Below are 17,111 nucleotides of genomic sequence, written 5' to 3' on the forward strand. Positions count from 1 at the left end.
CTTGACCTCCTGCATCTGGCAGGACATGCATGTTGTTCCCTGATCTGTTAAGATTTCTTCTGGGAACCCCACTCGGGACAGGTAGGGACGGAGATGTTTAAGTATTTGCTGGGTAGTATTGTTCCTCATGAGAAAAGCCTCTGGCTAGCTGGCAGAATAGTCTAAAATGAAATGTATGTACTTGTAACCCAGCTTGGATGTTTTGAGGAACCCCACTATATCCATGGCAAACCTGGAAAAAGGTATCTCAACAATAGGTAATGGTTGTAAAGGAGCTCAGCAGTGTTTGAAGTTATTTGGCCAATATCACAATTGGCCAAGTAGCTCTTGATATCGGCGTAAACATTCGGCAAGTCAAATTTGTTGAGAACCTGACCTTGTCCCACTCTGGTGGTCGGCTGTTAAGTAGGAATGAGTCATTTATCATTACCACTTTCCGTTGGCTCCTAGGAATGACCAGCTGGCTTTCAGGAACAGCTGTTTCGCAGGTTTATGCCAGATGTTGATAATTTATCTGTGCCAATACAAGGTCTGGTGAGGTAGTGGTATCGTCCCCCTTAGTCGAAGAGCACAGGGTCAAGTTTTTATCATATTCACCGAAGTCTAGGAAGCCCCTATGTGTGTCAAAAAGATGTTCTACTTCGTGCATAGTGTGAAAAACTGCTTTCTCTAGGTTTCCCTGTGCAATGTCTCCCCATTTATTAACAGTATAGCCCTGGGTGCCAGCATTATGCAATACCACTTGCATCGCCTCTCAGTAATCTGTCTCTATGAAACCAGCTTTTACATCAAGGGAATACTTCCAGGCTAGACCCAACTTTGCAGACAGCCTGAGACAGCTGCTCTGGGAGGTGAGATACAGAGTCCCATAGGAATCCGTCTTCCTTCTCGACTGGGTATTTCCACTTGCAGAAGTCGAAACCACTGAACTGGGGGTGGCTCTTTCTCATAGTTTAGCCGTTGCACTAAGATGCCTCACTAACATGGGTCCCGACTGTGTATCTGCTTGTTCACATTCCCACTTCTGACACCACAAGGAAGTGGGAATGTGAACAAGCAGATACACAGTCGGGACCCATGTTAGTGAGGCATCTTAGTGAGTAAGTCACTCAGGAATTCGGCAAGAGGTACTTCTACAACTTTTATTTAATTAAACAAAAGAGAATAAGGCCTTGTCTCTTCACCAGGTGTTCTTGGCCCTATCTGAAAGAAAACAATAAAGGGTGCTCATTAGTATGTCTTGCAACACAAATTAGTCCTCTGTCCAAATAATAATCTAACCTAAATTCTGCCACTACCAGTAACAAAATGGAATAACATTAATTCAACCAGAAAGGTCTGGAAAGAGAATTCTCTCTCATCCCTTGATGAGGTGGCTGGCTTCTGACCCCCACCCCAATGTCTCTCTGGCTTCTACCAGGCAATGCACCTGGTTGCACAGTGCAAAACTCTGGACAAACAATTGTCTATTTATTCATTCTCTTTGCCTGAAAGGAAAGTCTAAGTTGTGCAATCTGGCTGTGGCTGCTCAGCCTCACAATAGGGATACTTTCACCCCGTCTTGGGTTGAGTGTCTCTCCCCGCCCTGGAGTATTATTACTCAGAACCCGCATTGGGGTACTGCTGCTTTCTCCCCTTATTGGGATATTGCATTCTCCCCTCCTTGGGGAAGGGATTCTCCCATCCCGCTTTGGGATGATGTCTTCTTACATTCTTCCTGGGGTTCTGTTTCTTCTACCCCGCCCTGGGATATTGTCACTCCCATCCCTCTGTGGGGTATCGTATGCTGCACCCCATCCTTAGGTCTCCCATCTATTATCCCATCTTGGGGTCTCTGCTCTATTACCCTTTATTGGGATCTCTGGTCTCTCACCCCTTCTTGGGGTCTCCAGTCTCTCACCCTCTTTTGGGATATGGCCAGACCTTTCTGCCCTCCTCAAAGCTATAGGCTCTGATAAAGCAGGTCTCTATTCCTGATGAGTAGTCCACTCAATGTCATTAACTGGGAACGATGAAAGGGAATTAATGGTTAAGTAGGGGGTCTGAATCTGTGGTAAATACAGTATATTAGCCATTTCTGTGTTAAACTACATAATTCTCAGTAACAAGAAAAGAATCCAACACCCATATTAAAAGGACCCTATTCACCTGGATTCCGATGGCTGGCAGACAAGTCTGAAATTCTCATCCAGAGGAAAAATCCCCTTCATCAGGATTTTTACTCCAGATGAGAATTTAAGTTAGATTTTTTTCTTGTTTGTGACACTTATGTAGTTTAACACAGACATGGCTACTATACTGTATTTACCTTGTAGTAATGGAAGATTGAGACAGTTGAACTGATGACCTAATTCAAGCTCCTGACGAAGGGGATTAGCCGAAACACAGAGCTCTGTAGCTCTTATTTTGCCCACATTATCAAATGATTGTTTGATCGAATTTGACTTGAAAGTATCCTAATTACAAATGTCTTTGAACCAGTGTTGTTTGATGATAAATTGGTAATTTTAAAGCAATTCTTGTTGCAAACAAGATTATTTTTGACTATTTACAGTATTTTGGTTGTGCAGGGGACGCACAAGTCCTTTTTAGGACTCTTTGCTTTCTTAGCTTTCATACTCTACCCAGTGCCAGGGTGGTACACTCTCCTCTGCACACCAAGTATCCTTATCACAGTGGGAGGAGGGTGTGGTCAGATGCTGATGGTGTAGGTCGGCTTCCGAGTGAGTGCCCTCCTGATCCTATAAGATCTGTCTAATACACGAGCTGCAGGCTGATATGCAGCTTATAAACGGAGGTCTGTGAGGGTGAACATCTCAGGCACACCAGACTGGAATGAGAAGGGTGGAGACCTGCAGGGCGGAGAATTACAAGTGGTGAAATGCCAAGGCTACCTGGGGTACCTTGACCCAAGATGGCACCCGTATGCTGAGGAGGACAAAGGAATCGTGAGGAGTGCCCAAAAGGCCTGTGCGGACGGTAGAACACAGACGTGCAGGAGGGAAGCCAGCAAGGGACAGGAGAGCTGCAACGTGTGCCGGAATCATGAGCGGCAAAGGAGATCAGCCGGAGCATGGGAGTGCCAGGAGGAGGGACGGAGCAGGGAGAAGGACAGCAGCGGCTCCTCATGTCAGGAGATACGCAAGATAATATATGGCAAGTGCTGCGCGTCCCGCCCGTTGCACAATCGGGCCCCCACCCCGTGTTGGCAGTGTTTAGCGAGCTGAAGACTAAAGCAGCAGGCAGGCCCGGAGCTTGTGCACAGCAGGGGAGGCTCATTAACATGCCACATCATCCCATGAGGGCACCGGGCATGTGAGAGGCAGAGCATATGCTGAGTAAACGGAGGAGCTTGGGCTGAACGGTAGTGGTGACTGTCAGGCCCCTGCTGAGAAGGGCTAGAATTGGCACTAGACAAGACAGCATACTGCTCGTGCACAAACAGTGGGGAAGAAACAGGCATGTGGACCTGGGCTGTGCGGTGAAACTTTGCAAAGGACTGTTTTAGCCCACACAGACAGTGCATGTAGGAGGAAGAGCTAACCTACAATAGGCACGGGCTGGCGGGAAGAGCTACACAAGGACCAGGGCTAAGAGCTGAAACCGGAACACCCCCTGGCCTGCAGAGCCCAGGCACGAGCCACAATATCTCAGGAGAGGATGGTTAACCGTGTGAAGAGTGGTTCAGCTCAAATGTGCATGAAATAGCGAATAAGAGCCCCTGCCATAGGGGACTGGTGACAGCCACAAGAATTTAAGTAGCAACCTGCGGAGATAAGCGGTAAAAAACAGACAGTGCCCGTCATACATACTTATACATACTTGACAAGGATCCGAAGATCCAACCCTGCAGTTAGACATGCATGGGGTACAGACCTGCTGTGCAACACACCATGCACCCACAGGACACATGAGCCAAGTAGCCTACCCCTGTGTATAGTAAGAGGGTCAAAAGCAACAAAGCTGCCCAGAAGGAGAGACAGCCACAAGGACTGGAAATAGGGCCAGAATACATGTATACAGCCAGTTGGGTAATACATAATTAAAGGCTGTTGCAGGAATGATACCAGGGCACAGGAATCCAAGGCCAAGCGGAAAGGAGAACATAGGGTCTGAATGCCTCCCAAACTGGCCATAAACAAAGCTAACCAGCTAACCCTGGACGGGTTCACTAAAGCTAAACGGCAGCCACCTGCAGGAAACATGGAAGGAGCGCAGGAGCCTGGAAGTGGTGCCATTGAATTTCACAATCAAGTTATGCTGGCAATAGCAGACTTAAAAGCCTCATTGGGTGCACAGATCGAAGCAGTGCAACTGGATGTTGGGCTGCTGCGGCAGGATGCGAGAAGCCTAGCAGAGCCCACCACAACACTGGAATCGCAGGTGAAGGAGAATGCGGGCGCTCAAGACCAAGCATGCAGACATCCATGTATTGCAACAGAAAGTCAGCCTGCTGGAAAACAGAGTGGAGGAAGCCAAAGGACGTGCACGGAGGAATAATATCTGCATTGTTAGCTTATCAGAAGGAGAAGAAGGAACAGAACCAACGACGTACATAGAAAATATTTTACTCCAAGAAATTGGGGCCAGGAACCTCACACAAGGCTTTTGAAAGAGCGCACAGGGCGTTAAACTAGGCACCCCCCGCCCCCAAGACCAATTATAGCAAACGTCCTGAATTACAAAGACAGAGAGAAAATACTGGCCTATTCCAGGCAAGGCAGACAGCTGAAAAGAGCCTCAGCAGTCCTGACGGTTTACCCAGACTATACGTTCCAGGTACAGAAGAGCAGAGCACAATTCTCAGCGGCTAAGAGTAGCCTCTGAGCAGCCGGACAGAAGTATACTCTGATTTGCCCAGCGTGGCTCAAAATCATATACAAAAATAAGACTTGGTTCTTCAACCTCCCGGAGGAAGCGCAGCCATGGATGGATAGGTAGATGATAGGATATGTCGCAACTGAGGATGCCGACGAACGGAGGATGCCGACGAACGGAGGAAATGCAAAGGGAGCCCTACTCGACCAGAAGCTGGGGACAATTAGGATGGATCGAGCTGCACAGATTGCATAATAAACTGCACTGTTCGCATTCAGATGAGGCAAATGTATTGTGATTGCAGAGCTTGCAAATTGAAGAGTCATCCCACTGGGGATATTTGCTAAGTAGCTTGGATAAATGTGTTGTATATATGGCGGGTTTCATTAACAGTTCACAACACGGGGGAGACCGAGTTTACGGCTGTGACGGCCACACCCCTCACAGTTTATTTAGTAAAGGCAATTGTTTGCCCATCGGCTGTGCACCGCCCTGTCCAAGACTGCTTGGGCCGATGCGAGAAGAGGTCATACCTAAGCAAGGGCAGCAAAGCTAGGCGGTTGTTTTACGTTGGGGAAGTTCAAGGGGGTGAGGTGTTTCCTGCATGCATGGTTGGAGTAGAGAACAGCTTTTTATTCAGAGCACTGCCACTAGCTATGGGGAATGGGAGGCTGGGAGAGAGCCCAGAGATAGCTGATGTAGTACACAGAGACAAATGTAAATGCAGGTACCGTAAACGTGCTTACCCGGAATGTAAGGGGCTTGAATATGTAAAGAGGAATAGATTATACTCGTACCGCAAGAGATGTAAGGGGGGCATCGCTATGCTTCAAGAAACGCACTTCACAGCCAAAAACAGTCACTATTAGTGGTTAGATGGAGGGGACAAGTATTCGGTTCCACGTATTCGACGTACGCTTGCAGGGTACTGGTCGAAGGCCTCATAGAAAAAGTAGACATTTGTCTGGTCAACACGTACGCCCCCAACCACAGTGCTGCCAGGTTTTTCCAGACAAAATATAGCTGATTAGCTCCATATCAAGATAGTAATATGATATGGGGCAGAGATTTCAATTGCACACTGAACCCTACCCTAGACAGATCAGGCAGTACATTACAGACTCTTTTGAACTCCTTTTATTTGAAGGACGGCTGCAGGATTCTTCACCCAGAGATCAGATATTATTCACATTTTTCGGCGCTGCATGGAGTATACAGGAGGATAGATTATGTTTTTGTGGGGCAGGAACTAATACATTATACAAAGCATGCCGAGTATAAAGGGAGGGTCCTATCAGATCATGCTCTGCTTAGCTTGCAGTGGCAATATGTGCCCCCTAGGGCTCTGATACCCATGTGGAGACTCAGAGCGGAATCGCTGAAAGATCCCATATTTAGAGAAAGCACTGAAGATAGCATTAGCGAATACGTATTGCATAATCTGGGCAGTATATCCAGGGCTGAAATCTTCTGGGAAGTGTTGAAGGGGGTAGTCAGAGGGGCAGCCATAGCAGGATCTAGCGGTTTCAAAGCAACCATAAATAGGGAATTGTCTGCTGCGGAGGAACAATTGAGGAAGCTAGAACAAACGCAAGAGCAGGACCCAAGCAGAAATGCAAAGATGGGGGAATTAAAACAGAAATGCATGGACTGCTGAGAGAGACTGGGTAAACATAGTTTCACCAAATACACAGAAAGACAACACACAGAGGGAGATAAGCCCGAACGTTTGCTGGCATGATTATACAAGAATGAGGCACAGAGGAGCCCCATACACTTGGTAAACGTGGGACAGGGAATACTATGCCACACTGAATGGGGTTAATGAGGTGTTTCATGAATTCTACCACCACTTGTATCAAAATGGACCCCCAACATCAAGCATTCACTTAGAGGAAGTGTTAGACGAAATAGAACTCCCGGTGCTGAGTCAGGAGGAAATAGACAGCCTAGAGGCACCCATCACCTTAGAAGACATACAAAACATGATTATAGGATTGCCAACTGGAAAGACGCCAGGCCCAGACAGGGTACCAAGTGAATTCTACAAAGAATACGTACACGAATTGGCCCCTCACTTGCTTAGTACATTTAACGACTCTTATGAAGAAGGAGTCCTACCGCTTAGCCTAAGAGAATCCATAATTATACCCCTTCTCAAACGCCATAAATCCCTGCTGGAAAGTAGCTTGTATAGGCCCCTCTCACTGCTCAACCAGGATAACAAGATACTAACGTGCATATTGGCGACTAGGATGAAAATCTTGATAACCAAGTTAGTGCAGCCAGATCAGGTGGGCTATGTCCCAGGCCAGAGCATATCCTGGAACCTACGTAGACTGCACCATGTGTTTGACAAGACAGCATCCTGGGAGACCCCATGTGCCATAGCCACATTGGACGCAGTTAAAGCTTTTGATTCAGGGAAATAGGACTGGCTCTATGCAGCATTGCATAGATTCGGGTTTGGACAGACGTTTATCAAATGGGTCCCGTTGGTGTACACTAGACCGATGGCAAGGGTTAAAACGGGCAGGCACATTTCAGAGACATGGGGACTGAGAAAGGGAACACGACAGGGATGTCCGTTATCACCAGTGTTGTATATCATAGCTATGGAACCAATTGCCCAGTATTTTAGGTCAGAATATATGGAAGCATGGATTTTAATAGATGGAACCAGACCTTTACTATCATTGTATGCGGATGATGTGCTCTTATACATTCAGAATCCAGAGGATAATCTGCAATTGCTATTAGAAGCTATGGTGCTGTTTGCAACATTGTTAGGGAATACGATTAGCATGGACAAGTCACCAATATTTCCGATAGCGAGACTTCATGAGAGGGATATAAACGATCTACCTGTGCTAGCCCTGCGGAGGAAAGTGCGTACGTTCAGGTATCTGGGGATTAACGTGTATCATGATCCAGCAGAAGAGCATGCGCATAACACACTGCGGCTCTAGAGGGTGTTAAGAGCTGCATGAAGTTCTGGGCTAAATTACCACTTTCAGTGATGGGAAGGGCGGCATTACCGAAGATGGTAGTGCTACCTAGACTTCTGCATTACTTTGTGAACGTTCCGTTTTATATAGTTAGATCCTTTAAGACCCTGGAGAGTATCTGTAGGGGCTTTTTGTGGCGACATGGACAAAGTTAGCAACTCTATACAGGCCATACGCAGAAGGGGGTATAATGGTCCCGCATTTTGAGCGGTACTATATAGCAGGACAGTTGCAATTTGTAGTGGACTGGCTAGTAGATGACCCCACCCCAAACACAAGAATGCTACAACCCACTGTGCAAAGTCACTACATGAAGGTTGCTGTAGCTCAGGAAGCCTTGAGGTGGACTATGGTCACACTAGTGTCCCTGGGCGTGAAGGTTTGGAACAGAGCCATGGCAGTGTTAGGACTTACTGACTGACTGACTGACCCAGCCTCGACACAGATTCCACTGGTCTCAGTGGTATCACACCTGAAGCAGGCAAAGGAGGGGGTGCGCAAGTATTGGGAGGCCTGTGGGTGGCCACCATAGGAGATTTGCTACAAGATACTGTATACATACCCTTCTTCGAACTGTCTTAATAGACGGGCATCCAGGCAGGCCAATATATCTTGCATAGCATAATTAAGCGTGAGATCACATGCCAGTGGCCCACATACAGCGAGCTAATGGTGAAACACTCGATAGTGGATGTATTGTATGATATTGCGGAGGGCGGACTTGCCATATCGCGTAAATATGACCTCCTACTGCCTAATGGACCGGCCTACCGTCTAATAGTAAGGAACAGATGGGAAGACGATTTGGGAGCAGCCTTTATGGAAGCACAATGGAGGGGGGTCTTGTGATACCATAAGAAAGTGTCACGTAATGCGCAACTGCAGTTTATACAACTATTAGTGACGCATAGGGCTTATATGACGCTGCAACGGATTTCCCAATTTCCAGGCGCTATGGAGCAGAGCTGCCCCAGGTGCAAGAAGACAGATGCAAGGATGCTACACATGTTCTGGGCATGCCCAGTGGCGGGGACATACTGGCAGCAGGTGGCGAATAGACTACAAAAAAGGGGGGTAGAATTGGATGAGCATTCCCCAGGAGCTTGCCCTTTGGGCCGTTTTCCACGGCCAAAAGGCCGGAAACATGTTACTAAACTAAAGGATCTAGCGCGTATCCCGGCCAAACTGAGGATTGCTATGGCATGGAAATCACCAAAGGGCCCGAGAGTGGAAGAATGGTGGAAGGACCGGTCCATGTGGGGAGCAGCGGAATCGGTGGCATGGAAAGGGGTGGCAGGGCGGGATCAAGAAGGGGACACAATGGAGATCAAAGGATAGGATGCCTTGATACAAACCCTGCTCACTGAAGAAGTTATAGAGGATACAGAGGGGAATTGAACTCGATGGACTGATAGCAACTTCTCACTGTTTGGAAGATGGAGCGTTTATGTGATAGTAGCACAGCAAGCAGGACCAAAGGGAGGGCATGTTGTAGGAGGGGGAGGGAATAGTTAACAAATGTTGTAAAGTAAAAGTACAGTTCACGACATGCCATAATACACAATTGATGACCTATTAAATGGTTATGTGCTGGAATGACTTACTATTGTATATCATTAAAATAGAACAATAAAAATACATTTTAAAAAAAAGTATCTTATCACATTGAATTTGTTAACACTTGGGGTGCAACATCAGTGCTTTTCCCGATAAAAATATAAACATTACACATCTCTGTGACCTTCTTTTTGAAGGGCCATGATAAGAACTTTGTGTGGTATTGTGGCTAGGGATCGGGCCTCACAGCCTGTGTATGAATCCTGGTTATCAAACTGTTTACTTCAACTAAATGGGTGCTGCAAAAAAAAGTTTAATTCCTCAAAAAACACCCAAGGGAACTGTGAACGCCGTATCAAAAAAGGGGGTGATGCCAACCACCTGCATGTTCCATCAACTTTTACCCTGTGCACAAGTTAGAAAATCATATATCGCATTGAGAAAAATATAAGGGCGTCTAGACTTTAGCAGTGGATGTTTTATTTTTGTTGGTTTTGCTATTAAGTGGTGCTTTGCTGCACCCATAAGCCCAGACTATTGGCCTAGGAGTACAGATAAGAGGGGTGATGGGATGTGAGGAGAAACCCACACCCTTGGGTGTTTGGCTTTTTACCCACCCAATGACCGCCCGTAGCCATGCCATTCCTACCCACTACCTACCTACCCACCCACCCAATGTACACCCTCTCCTAGGATCTCTTGCGGCTAGCTCAACTGTGCACTGACATCAAGCGGTTGGCTTTTATGGAGATGCAATTGTTATTTCCAGGCCATCTTCACAAAAATAATGAATTCAATGCAGCTGTAAACCTGATGTAAGAAAAATGTCTCAGCTGGGTGTGCCTTCATCCGCTTGATTTATAAGCAATATGAGTGTCCTTTCATCTATTCCTTGCACTAATATTAAAAACTAGCTTTGGCAAAGATGGCAGTTTTGGCTCCGGTTTTGGCATTAGATAGGCACTTGCTAGGCATTGCCATCATATGCCCAGGTACTCAAAACATTTACCAGCAGTTGGCAAATTATAACCAGGTAGCACTAATATGGTAGAGCCTCGCACTTGCCTATCCCATGCCTACACAATAGTCAGCTGCAGACTTTGCCAATACTTGTTTGATTTTGAATTTGTGTCTGGCATGAGTGGCTTGTAGCCACTATGAGTGGCCGTTTGTCTCAAGAGATTGCTATGCCAGCTCCAACACTTAAAAATGTGAAAAGGCTAGCGCCCGCCTGTCACTTTAGACTCAAAGGTAGAAACCATCAACAGGAAAATATTTGTACCGGTTGGGCGTGCGGGTGCTGAGGCAGTCAGATAATGGGCGCAACACAGTTTTACTTGGAAGACAGAAGGGAGGGCACTGACATGTAGCAAGCGAAAACTGCATCTTACAGAAATCGGTTAAAAATTGTTAGGTAAAACTACTAAATGTGCACCAAAACATCCTTTAGGGTGACTAAACTTTATGTTATTGTTGGAAAAGTGATTGATGTACAAAGCCGCTCTGTGCTACCAAAGCCTTTGTCCTGCTTACTGGCTCATGTTGGTTCACGCAGAATGTGCCCGTCAAATTCTGCGACTGGCAGTCTGGCTCTTCCCGGCTCAGCCCAGTCTCTGTGCATTCGGGGTGCACTGGTAGAGCCGCATTTCTGAAGTCTCTTTACCTGGGCTTTCAACCCACACTGTGTGGACAGTCAGGGCAAGCATTAGGCATCGGACAATCAAGTGGCCAGGAATGTGGGTGAAACCACTAGGAACAGCTCCTGTTCTCTCCTAGCCACCAGAGCCTCCCTTGTGGGCATGTCATTCTTTTTGTCCTGCCATTGTCCAAGGCCTTATTTCCCTTTTTTCCCGCACACCCCTCGACACCAGTCAATGTCCCATGCAACTCTCCCCCACCAGAATCCTACACACCTCCCCTACAGAACCACATTTAGCTTCTCTTGTCTGCCTCCTCACGTAGCTCCATCATCATGCCAGACACAGGTATTGTATATATTAGGGATTTTCCTGATGCTGCTATAAATTCGATACCTGGCCATAGATGACAACAGCTGGCAAGTGGTGTTAGTACTTGAACATATTAAGGCACTGCCTGGAAAATGTCTTCTCTATTCAAGAGCCAAAAGTGTTGGCTGGGCCAATGCTTGTTTTAATGAGAATTCTGTGCCGGAAACGCAAGGAATAACACATATATTGCTTATAAATCAAGTGGGTGAAGATAAAGTTGATTAGAACATGTTTATTGTGCGAGGAGCTATGTATAGCTGTGATGAAGTCATTAACTGTTAGAAGACTGCTTAGAAATAACAATGGCGTCCTCTAAAAAGCACAGAGCTAATTCAAAGGGATCCCAGGGGAGGGAGTGTTTTGGGTGCAGTGGGTCAGAAAGTGGTTGCCCATGGCCATGGGCATTCAATCGGTATGAAAAATGACCAATAAGACCACAGGCTGTGTCCTTCATCACATCCCATCGGTCTCCTGTGTCCACCTGCCATGCAGATAGTTTTGGCTTATGGGCAGTGCATACAACACCGCCTAATAGCCAAAACTAAGGAATGTCCTACCAAGAGTACCATGTGTATTGCAAACCCTCCCCCATGCTCGTCCAGAAAAGATAAAAAGCAAAACTTCAAACTACAAGAACAACACACACAACCCAAGGAAATTGATACACAAACTTGAAAGACACAGCCTTGTGAGCCACCTCCGTGATTTACAGCTCCAAACCTTACTGTTCAACAAATACATCTAAAACTGCCCTTTCCCGTGTACCTTTCCTTTGTACACTTGCCTGGTTATGCCTGCTTTCTCATAAATACGTACCAGCGCTGTGATACCTCCGGGTCTGGGAGCCATTGTCATGCCTGAGCCATGGGCGCATACATTTTCGATCAATATGGACTTTATTTTCCATTTGCGAGACTTTGGTGCTTTTCTATTTTTCCCAACAAACTACACTTACCACAATGCAGTTGGCTATAACCATCTATTCCTGGCCATTCCTATTCGTCATCTTCGGAACTACAATCCCCAGAAGTCCTAGGGATTTGCTCTGCTTCCACCAGCTCAGGAACAGAGAGGGAGGTGGACGATTGTCTGCAGGTGAGCTTAGCCAGGTGCAACCAATTAGCCTGCCTCTGTGCTGGGCTGGGCGGTATAAAAGCTGCTGCCTGCAGGGGCTCAGTCTATTGCATTAAGAGTCCTTCCGGCAACCTTTTTGCTTCGAGCTACGGATCTTGTATGCGGATCCTCCTTACTCCTGCTTTGTATCCAGTGCCCTGCCGGGCTCTCTACATTGCAGCTGATCACGCTCTGCTGCTTTCCAGCCTCCGCCCTTGCCCTGCCGGGCTCTCTGCTTTACAGCCGATCACGATCTGCTGCCTTCCAGCCTCCGCCTTTGCCCTTCCGGGTTTCTGCCTTGCAGCCGATCACGCTCAGCTGCTACCTTCCGCCCTGGTCTTCCAGGCTCCTGCCCTGCAGCCTGCCTCACTCCGGCTGCCTACAGACCTTGTCCTCTGGGCTCCCTGCTCTGCAGCCTGCCTCACTCCGGCTGCCTACAGCCCTTGTCCTCTGGCTCACCGCTCTACAGCCTGCCTCACTCCGGCTGTCTACAGCCCTTGTCCTCTGGGCTTCCTACCTTGCATCTTACAGTCCTCTGCAGCCTTCTACAGTCAGCGGCCCTGCTCCTCTGAGCTTACTCCTTGCTGCCCGGTCCTTCTGGCTCCTTGCCGCGCAGCCTGCTTCTCTCCGCTGCTCCGCGAGCCCTTGTACTCGGGGCTTCCTACCTTGCAGCCGATCACGCTCCGCTGCTTGCTACCTAAAGCCTTTGTTCGCTGGGTTCTCAGCCTAGCAGCCCTCTACAGTCCTCTGCAGCCTACTGCGGTCAGCGGCCCTGCCCCTCAGGGCTCACTCCTTGCTGCCCGGCCCTTCTGGGCTCCTTGCCGTGCAGCCTGTTTTACTCCACTGCCTTAAGCTCTTTCCCTCTGGGCTCCCTACCTTACAGCCCTGCTCATGTGGGCTTGCTCATTGCTTTCCTGCTCCTCTGAGCTCTCAACCTTGTTCCTTACTGTCCTCTGCTATCCAATCCTGTTACACGACTTTCCCTTCATTTCCTTCTGCAAGTTTGTTATCAACTTCCTTTTCCTGGATTTGGCTGTAAGTATCTTCTCTTGTACTGTTTGTAGACCCTTTTCTACAGAGCTTGCCTGTTGGTTTCCATCAGGCAACCTCTGCCCCTTCCCTTGTCTCGTTTCTACGTTACAGACACCCATAGCTGTTGTTCCAAGCCATGAGCAAACAGCGTGGGCCTCTGTTATAGCAAACTGTGCAGAAGGCTAGAGTTTTTCCTAAGGTCCGTGGAATACTCTTTTCCTATATCTGCATACACCCCTAGAGGGAATCCATTCTGTTGTACCTTATTCCTTGCTACACTTGACTACTCTTCATTCTCATTACTTTCAGCTGTGTGTGTACTTATCTGTCCACCTTACTTCGGCACAACCACCCGAAACCGTTCCTGGGTGTCCTGTGCCTCTCTTTACAGGGTGACAGCCATCAACACATGTAATTAATAAATAAATGATGTTATGTCCCAAGTAGCAGTGTGCCTGGATGTTACATGAAACCAGGATATGTACAACCATATAAAGAGTTTTAGAGCATAAACGCAGTCAGCTTGTAATGGAAAACGGAAAGCACCATGTTACCACTCACCCCAATGGGAGCCCCTGACACACGCTACGCAGTGACACAAAGAGAAGAATAATATGGCTGGAAATTAAACCCATTCGTTTCAGGATTTACCACCCGGACAATGGCTAAATGTGCTCTAAAAACTGAACAATGAGCTTCATAACACAGTTAAACTTGATTATGAAAAGGCCCAGTATGATTACTAAAGCGGACGTGGCATTTCCATCCATTCAAGTTTAAAAAATGTTATTTAGCGAATCGCAGCTTGCAATATAAATGATACCAAACACAAGACAGACTTTGACTGACCCATTTAACATCAGGTTTAGCTAATTGCTCTTCAGTGGCTGGACCAAGGTCTCGAAGGCCAGACCAGTGTGTAAGACAGGCATGATATCAAGAGAAACATATTCAAAGGTAACAATTTGAAAACCTTTATTGTCAACCTTTGTGGGGTTGGTGTAATGCCTAACTTGCCCTATCTCTAAGGGGGTTGTTCCCTCAACTGATGCTTCTAAGGGACGTCGATGTCTGTAAATCCGAAACCAAAGTTTGTCTGTGTCCAAACCTATGCTTGCCCTCACTCTTAAACCAAATGTGATAGGGGGTCTTCTTAAAGGAAAAATTGTGGTTACAAAGGAAATGTAAAGCACAGCTGGTTTCAGGTAGCCTGACCAATATGTGTAGTTCTGCCAGTTCAAACATAGTTCAACTTAAAAGGGTTGCCCTCAGAACCTTCCACGTAGGGCTCTTGCAGCAAGTCAATAAAGTTCACAATGTCTCTGGATCACTTGGGGTTCCCTTCCCCAAGCTCGGACCTCTCTGGTTTAAAAAACAAAAAGTTACAGTTCTTTCCAGGCCTCTCAGGGTTCCCTTCCCCAGGTCTAGGCGTATCTGGGCCAAAGGATTTACAGTTTCTTACTTTAAAACTCAACTGAGGATGTACAGTTCCATTCAGGCCTCCCAGGGTTACCTAGGCCTCGCCTGTAAAGTTCACAATGTTCTTGTGGGCCTCTGTGCGGTCACAGAGTGGTCATTCTAAATCGAACTGTCAGCCCCTGCCGCACACGTGTACGCGCAGGGACTGACAGGTGAGTGTCTCTGTGTGTCTGCGTGAGTGTTTGTCTGACTGAGTGTTTGCGCGTACAGATGTGTGTGGACTTGGTGTACGTTGTGCTGGGAAGGGGGTGGTGGGTGGGGACAGGGGAGGAATCAGGGGGGTATCCCCCATATTTTACAAAACAACTGGCGGGAGAGTGCGGGCAAGGGGAAGGGAAAAGAAAAGGTCAAAAAAGAAATCTGTCTTTTTTGTGATCGGTCTTTAAAATGCGGTAATATCACATAGAACCCTCTGGACTCAGACAGCAGGTCGCAGTCTGCCTCACTTCGGCTCTCTGCAGACACGGATCCATAGCTACGCTGCAGCCCCTCAAACGCGCCGGGCCAGTGTCTTGGAACGCCACTCCCCTCCAGACTTCTCCTACTGCAGCTCCCTGCTCCTTGGCTCTCCTGATCCCATCAGCAACTCCAGCTCGCTCTCTCTGCTTCTGGCAGAACTACCCCTTTTGTACTGCAGGTAAGAGTCAATTGGAGTCAGGTGTGCACAGTTGGGGAAAGGTGCCTGTCCTTGTCTGACTGTATTAATGGCACAATTCAAAGGTGTTACATGATAGGCCTCCCTTTGTATTCCTATGTGGTTTCTATGGGTAATCCTCATTGCTCCCGATCGCCTCTTGCTGTCCCAGTACTTGTTGGAAATGGGGAGGGTGAGATGGGGTGAGAGTGGAAATACCCCAGACCGACTGAGGGAGCCTGAACTTGTATCATCCTCTTTTCAGTACCAGGTGTGGGACTTGTTGGGGCCCTTTAAGGTTAGGTAAAGATGATAAATATCATTGTTTAATGGAGGGGGATATCTGGGAGGAAAAGGGTGGGTTCTCAGTATATCTCCTGGGTTTTGAGGAAGGAGAGGCAAGGTTAGTGTTAAGAGTTGAAAAAGGGCTTGGTCTCTCTGGATGTCGACACAAGTTTATTTTCCCTTTTGGTGAGGGAAGGTTAAGGGGCACGATGGGACTTGGGTGACAATATCCTATGAACAAAGATGGTGGATAGGACTGATTGGGGCAAGGAACGGGGGGAATATCATGTCTCCTCTTTGGCGCGCTCCCCGCAGTCCGCAAGGGTCCCCTGCCCAGGTGATCCTCCCTAGCTTGTCCGCCCCCACGGTTGGGATCCAAGATCAATGGCCCTCCCCTGGCCACCTGAGCAACAGATCCCCGGGGACTACTTGTGAGAACGCTGTCAGTTTTCTCACAAGTGCCAACATCTGCTTATTTCTTTAAATTAAAGCCCATCTAGGATCGGTCATCATAAAATGTGCTCCCACTTTATGGACAGATGAATTCTGAGAAGTGCGCACATACCAAAACTCAACCTTTTCCCAAAGAGGGATAAGGCTGACAGGACAGGGCCACTTTCTGCCCCAGACATCTTGTTCTAAGGTCTTGGTCTCCCAGCAAATGCCATGTCCAGCTATATTGACACACACTCAAATAACATTAACCTCATATAAAAATATAAAAAACGCATGCATTGCTACTTACCAGGTAGAGTTCCGGGTTGAGGATTTCCTCAGGGGGACGGGTGGGGTAGAGTTAGTTTAGGCCAGTTTTGAAACTCGTGAGGCCTCAGGCCTCTTCCTCTTCAGAAGAGCAGCACATGGGGCTTCATGCCGAGCTGGACTCTGTTGCACTGCAGAAAGGAAAGAGCCTCGAAGACACGCCCACAAGTAAGAAGCTAACAGAATACCATTGGCTCAAAGAAGCTGCACGGCATGATGTGTTGTGGGGCAGATGGAGAGCTAGGACAGCACACGAGGCTCATCCATCAAAATTGTTTTTTTCTTGCCAACATGGTTTTTCCAGCCAGCTCCAGCCAGACACACTGGCACTAGGAGTGGTCACGTGCCCGTAAAAGGCCTGTAAAATAAGAGCTGCGATTGAATTGCTGGTGGGAGCCAGGCACTGGCAGAATC

This window comes from Ambystoma mexicanum, chromosome 12, assembly GCF_040938575.1.
Source record: "Ambystoma mexicanum isolate Mex_15411 chromosome 12, UKY_AmexF1_1, whole genome shotgun sequence".
Taxonomy (NCBI): domain Eukaryota; kingdom Metazoa; phylum Chordata; class Amphibia; order Caudata; family Ambystomatidae; genus Ambystoma; species Ambystoma mexicanum.